Source organism: Syngnathus acus, chromosome 9, assembly GCF_901709675.1.
Source record: "Syngnathus acus chromosome 9, fSynAcu1.2, whole genome shotgun sequence".
Classification (NCBI taxonomy): Eukaryota; Metazoa; Chordata; class Actinopteri; order Syngnathiformes; family Syngnathidae; genus Syngnathus; species Syngnathus acus.
Genome location: NC_051094.1, coordinates 16,155,062 through 16,162,500, shown reverse-complemented (window position 1 = coordinate 16,162,500; position 7,439 = coordinate 16,155,062).

Here is a 7,439-nt window from a genome sequence, read left to right as displayed (position 1 = left end):
TCGCCTGAAAACGGCCTTCAAAATAAATCACCCTACCTCAAATCAAAGCACGGCTGAATAACATAAATAACATGGAGAATTCTCAACACAAACTGAACATATGTTTTTAGAACAACTTTTATTATTATAATTTTTTACGAGGTAAAAGTATATATACTGTAAATATGTTTTTAGAACTCTTTTATTATTATTATTACAATTTTTCTATAACAAGCTACAACACTGTAAATATGTTTTTAGAACTCTTATTATTATAACAATTTAATTATAAAAAGGTACAAGTGTACGCACTGCAATTGTGTGAGCACTCCTTGCCTTCTGCTGGCGTGTGGGCAAGGTTTGTGCCATAATTCCTCAATTTAGAAGTTTCATTTTGAATTTTGAATATTTTTTTAATTTGGAGAAAAATCTGCGATGTAGTGAAACCGCGATAAACGAACCGCGATGTAGCGAGGGATTACTGTATTTGTTTTCATAAAAACCTGCGATGCACCGAGGCCGTGATTGGTGAACCACGGAGTAGCGACGATTACTGTACTTCTTTTCGATTATGTTCTCAGTGGCAAGCCAAAAGTAAATATCTGACTGAGTTATTGTTTCACTTATTATAAAATCGTAACTAAAGATAATGTCATTATAGATATTCTTTTGCTTGATAACAAAGAGATATTTTCTTTTTTTACGTAACCTTGAATTTTTTGGGGCTATGAATGTTCGTTCATGTGCAAAACAAACATGATAACGAATATAAGCAACTTCTTTGTAGTAAATGTTACATTGAAAAGGGGGTGGGAGTTTACCAGCTTTAAGCTTCAGCCAACTCCTTTTTGCCCATTTGTATTAGTATACTAGTTTTTAATTATATATCTTGAGTCTTGTGAAATTTATTTGCTCAATAAAATTCATGATGATGATTAACAAAACTTTAAAAAAAAAAAATGGCTTCATCAGTCTACGTCTAGCAATAAAATGTATACCACTCCTGTAGTGGAACTCATAATGTGTCGTTTGATGAAGGCTTCATAGCTATTCCATCATATTAAATTGAAATTATACCCAAAGGAAGTAACATTTCAAGAAATACTTTAAAGATTGCAAAAGGTACAGAGTCTTAAAATACTTTAAAACTGGATGTCATTTTTACATCCATAAAGTGACTATCCAAAGACCAGTCGTCCCTTGTGGCACACACACACACACACACACACACACACACACACACACACACACAGCCTTTTGTTTTCAATCCTCTCTTTAGGCAGTAATATATTGTCTACAGTAACTGTAATGATACTCGAGAGCAATTGTGTACCACTAACAGGCACTTCTGTCACACACATCACTATCAGTGTGCATTGATTTGTGTTTCCCTTAAATCGTCCGTTTCCTCCATGCCGAGTGGAGCTGTAATTGCGCCTTGCTTAAGTGATTCAAATAAGTCTGTATGTTGCTTGTACCTCTGCTCCAGTGTCATTGTAAACCCCACTTATTTCATTACAGATTCGGTTGACTTGATAAACAGCAGGGGTGCCCCATTGAACAGCTCTTAGCCAGTCTGGCACGGGACAAAGAAGCGGTCAAGCGGAGCAACAAATCACACCAAACGGAGCATTTGGTCTTTGTGCAAGCTAGTTATGGAAAACTGATAGCATCATACAGAATACTTAATAGGTATAATAGATGCCAAAAAGGAGGACTCCTCTGCTAATTGGCAAGAGTAGGGGGTAAGGGAGAAAAGACCGACACCCCAAGCCACCCTTTGTGCTTCTGAGAGCTTTCTGTGTTGTAAAATAATCTAATAGATTGTACACAGATGGGGCAGTGCCACACTCTTTCTGTCTTCAACTCCTTCATGTATTTAGGTTGACAGATGAACATGTTAACTCGCTAATTGCGCTACCTACAGTCTTAAGTGCCATTTTTTAAGTTTACCTTTCCCAGAACATGCACACTCACATGCCAGTGTGAACAAGTAGAATACTTGAACCAAGTAATTTTAAATGAGCTGTGACCTGGGGTTTTTTCATACTCTAATGTATGACGTGATAACTGAAATAACGTATGAGGAAAAAATACATCTTTCTAATTACCGTCTTTTCCCATGTATAATGCGCAAAATTTAACTAATTTATTGTCCTAAAATCTGGGGTGCGCATTTTACATGGGTACATTTTTTTTTTTTTTTTTTTTTTTGAAGAAAATCTCCCTCGAAATAAAACTTTAAATCACCTTTCTTCTTGTTTGTTGTCAATCGCACATCGCATTCAGCCATCCTGCCCAACACACTTAGTCAGTAAAATTCATAATTGACGACACATCGTTTGATGCGATGGTGCAATCCTTGATGGTGTGTTATTGTCAAATATTGTTTGTTTTTGAATCTCCATCGCAAACCGGATATCATACGGAGGCCGCCATTACAGATGCGCAGAACGGATGCGCAAGACACGTCAGCTATATACTAAAGAGCGAGACTTCAGTTCTCTACCATAATGCGTATTACAGGTAATATTTTATTTCACAACACTTTGCCTTGTTCCTTTCGTCTCTGCTGTTCACTTCAAACACGCTCCATACGAACACAATGCTCTCGTATCAGACGCTTGCTCGATCACCTGCTCGTTTGCTGTCACAATGTACCCTACACAAATCCGAAACATTTGTTGCGGCTCCGAGTCACGACGAGGGGCAAGTTTTGGTTTCCAAGGGTGTTTTTATTCCTCTTCATATTCTCTCCCATACAGAGCCGCCTTTTTCACATGTCCGCACGTCACTTTCCTCTCTTTTCATTTTAACCTAACTGATCGCGGTGGTGCCTTTCTGGGCAGTCGGAGAAATCAACGCCAACAAAAAAAATACATCCAGCCTAGTTAAGAAATCACCAGGAAGATCACCATGACAATTGTGAACACACAGAAAGATAATAAATAACTGGAACATCACTCAAATATTGGTGATCCCGTTGAGAGTCTCACATATTTCTTCGCTATCGAGTTTGCTAGCGCATGCGCAGTGATACTGACCGGCAGAATAACATCCGGTTGTTCCCAAAGATGATCTTTTTTCTGAAATAATTTTACATTTACGGACTTAAGTAGGAGTAAAAATTTGGGTGCGTATTATACACGGGTACAGGCTTTTTTCCAGCATCGACATGCCATTTTTAGGGTGCGTATTATACATGGGGGCGTACTATACATGGAAAATTACGGTATACCAACTTCAATTAAATTTGAAAAGAAGAAGAAAGACAAAATAAATTGCCAATGAACAAAATGTGTATTTTTGCACTAAAACTATTTTTTTTTAAATCAATGCACTAGCATACATGTCAGGAGGACATATGTGAATGTGAAAGGGTATTGGTAATAGAATACCAAAAGTTTGGACACATGTCATTTATTGCAGAAAGTCATGCATTGCAGCCACAGTAAAACAATAAAATTATGAATAAAAAAAAGCTTAATTTTTCAATGCAATAGTATAATGTAGGCTAAATGCTTAAAACAAAACAGCTTCTTTAATCATGCAAGTCAATACCCCATGGCATTATGGGAAATATATTCTCCTGGATATTCTCGTGCCTGCCTGGGTTTCCTCCGGGTACACCGTGCTCCTCCCACATTCCAAAATGGTAGCCGATTGACCACTCCACTTTAACTTTTTTTGTTAACAAATTGTCCGTAGGTGTGATTGTGAATGTGGATGTTTATGTGTGCCCCTGCGATTGGCTGGTGACCCCGCCTGCCACCCAGAGATTGCTGGTATAGACTCCTGGGGATGAAGCAGTTCATATATTTAAAATTTGAATACCTTCAAATTTTTTGCCAGTATTTGCCAGTCAAAAAAAAGTACTCAATGTTGGCAGCTCCGTGCTTCCGTAACAGAGAGTATGGGAAAAGGAAAGAAAGTATGTTGTTTCAGCAAAACCCCCAAGAACATAATGATTTATTTAAGTATGGGGAAATATGAATAATTTATTGGCTATACAGAGGATGAATCTTTTTTGTATTAATTGCCAGGAAGGTTCATAACAAGTGTGTGAGGGGTGAAAGGGCTGTAGGACCCAGAGATCACAGGGGTGCTACTCAAAGCCTCCGGTCCTGCAGCCACCGTTTGACTTGCAAATGAGCTCAAGGAGGCTAATTAATGGAAAACGGGGGTCTGTAATGAAAGTATTAGAAATGCTGAATTATGTGGGTTTCTCAAGTCACTTGTCATCCTATTTTATTCTATCTGTCTTGATTGATTGATAGCCAGACCAGCATTCCGTGCGTCCAGTGCGTCACTATACGTATGTGAAAAAATTGGAAATGCATTTTGAAATTCACGTCTCCTTACAACTGGACCTTTTAGTGGACGTGAAGAAGTATTGGTGGCCCTCAGACGGCGGCAGGAGGCCCGCAATTTCCTCATGGAGCTGGCCACGGTTGTAAAACCTGGCCGATACCAGAGCGCCGACTTTGCTGACCTGCACTCACAGTGAATCAAGAGTTGCGTTTTGACTAAACTTTATTCAAACATTCAAACAAGCCTTTTTTATACACTTTTGATATCGAATTGGTGCAGGACATCAATGTGAACATTAGAATTATGGGTAATATGCTTTGGCTGAGGGGCCATTGATGCAAACTCAGCTGAAGGGTGAAACAAGGGTGCAGAAGAGGCGGGGCGACAGTACTCTAGCTGCCAGGTCTCTAGCAGCAAGAAGTAGGTAGAAGCCATGCTCAGAACCAATATTCCTTCTGTTAAAAGCCACAAAATGCAACGGGTCCATCAGACCCTCAAACACTGGCTGAGTAACAACAATATGAACATTACACAAGGGTTAACAAAGACGTGAAGGTGAGTAGTAATACATTTCTCTAGTCAGCAACTAGTATACTATGTGCTTTCTATATCTACTGTATTATTAATGTTTTCATTATTATCATTTTACTGGGACACACTGGGAGCAGATCTACTAGCGGCAGGAATAGGCACTCTCCAATCGAATAACGAGCTATGGAACTCCTAAGCTGGGTCTTCAGTGCAATCGATCAGACCATCTCCCTGCGATGTACTAGAGCTGGAAAGCCGGAATGTGCACCTCTCTCATAGGGTACACAATGGCTAGCTGGAGCAAGTGGCGTGTCATATGCCTTGATGTGATGGACACAGAAGATGTGTACATCCTCATCGCCATCGGCTTCCTCACTCTGAGCCTCGTACGTGTACAACAAGCTGGACCAGAGGGCAAAAACCAGAGGTGAAATGCTCTGTTGTGAGATGGCTGGTCTCAACGCGACAATGGTCAAGATACAGCACGCCAGCGTGAAAGACGATCAGCTGTGTGATCGATTGCTGCAGGTGCTGCCTGTTGCTGGAGATGATGCCCGGGGTGCCTTCAGGATAGTGACTTAAACTCTCTTGAAATTTATTACGTTACTGCTGACTTTAAATCATATTCAAACTCCAGTTGCTATTGAAATGCTGCATTCATGTCATTGTAAATTGTTACTGATGTATTCAAATAATTTCTGTATGCAGATCATTTTTCCAACTCCAGATTATTGTTTATTATTTACTTTTATTGGGTTGTGGGAGCCGGGTTTGTAGGAGAGAGTAAAGTTGAACCGGCCGAGAAACAAGGACCACAGAACCTAGCGAGAGGTCAATCTTTTGGCTGTTCTCAGGTACTCCAGGTTGCAATGGTCGGTCCAAACGATGAAGGGGGTTTCCGTGCCTTCCAGCCAGTGCCGCCATTCATCCTAGGCCAGCTTCACTGCGACTAGCTCCCAGTTGCCAATGTTGTAATTCGGGAGTGACAATCGACGTGAGAAGGCGCACAGGTGAAGCTTGTCATCCTGGCTATTTTGTTGGAATTCACATTTCTCCGCTTTGACGTACAGGGAATTGTCCAATAGGCGGCGCAACACCGCCCAAACAAGGTCGATGTGATCTGCGAGCGTCCATGAGAAGACCAGGATGCCGTTAGGGTTCACAAACACAAAGCCATTCAACATATCTCTGAGCACATCGTTTACCAATGCCTGGAAGACGGCGGGAGCATTGGTATGACCAGACGGCACCGCCAGGTACTCATGGTGGCCACTGGGGGTATTGAACTCTGTCTTCTATTCGTCACCTTCCCTGATGCACACCAAGTGATAAGCATTGGTGGCCAGGCCAGCTCAGTGGCCTAGTGGTAGAGTGTCCGCCCTGAGACTGGAAGGTTGTGGGTTCAAACCCCGGCCGGGTCATACCAAAGACTATAAAAATGGGACCCATTGCCTCCCTGCTTGGCACTCAGCATTAAGGGTTGGAATTGGGGGGTTAGATCACCAACTGATTCCCGAGCGCGGCACCGCTGCTGCTCACTGCTCCCCTCTCCCCCAGGGGATGGATTAAAATCACATGGGGATGGGTTAAATGCAGAGGACAAATTTCACCACACCCAGGTGTGTGTGTGACGATCATTGGGACTTTAACTTTAACTTTAACAAGTGATAAGCATTGCTGAGGTCCAGTTTGCTGATAATGGTGGCTCCTTGAAGATTCTCGAACGCCGACGAGAGGAGGAGCAGTGATTGGCAGTGATCTCGTTGAGGCCTCAATAGTCTATGCATGGGCGAAGTGAGCCATCCTTTCCCAGAAAAAAACCTGCACCTGTGGGCAAAGATAACGACCGAATCCGGCCGTGAGCAAATCCTGGATGTATTCCTCCATACCCTTGCGCTCTGGGCTGGACAGCGAGTAGAGTCGACCTTTAGGAGTAGAAGTACCGGGCGGAAGGTTGATGGCACAGTCGTAAGGTTGGTGTGGAGGAAGAGAGGTGGCCTTGGACTGATTGAAGGCCTCCTTGAGTCCATGATAGCAGGCGGGCCGGTTTGAGATGTCGGTGGGGGGACTGGCGGCGAGGTTCTGGAGAGGGCTGGCAGCCTCCTTCAGGAAATGTTGATGACATCGCTTACTCCACTCTCGTAAGGCCCCCGTCTCTCAAACCATCACCCCGTTGTGCTGTCGCAATCATGGGTGCCCCAGGGTGAGAGGCTGGTCTGGAACTGCCAAAAGGTGGAATTGTATCTCCTTGCGGTGATTACCTGAGAGTAAAATCACCACCGGTGCCGTGACGAAAGTCACCTCACCGATGAACCAGCCATCTAGAGCTCGAGCGGGGATGGGTGGCGTCAGCGGAAGACGTCCAATGCCCCACTGGAGAGCGAGGTCGACGTCCAAGATGTTGGCCTCCGCACCAGAGTCCACCAAAGCCGCCACAGTCATGGTCCCATTCGGGAGAAGAAAACAAGCCTTGTTGAGGACGAGTGAACCAGTTCGGGTCGGGCTCACACGGATCCCCCTGCGCTGCGTGAGCTCTGGTCTTTTACCGGACATGTCGCTACTAGGTGACCTCCACCTCCACAGTACAGGCAGAGATTGCCTAATAATAAACATTCTTC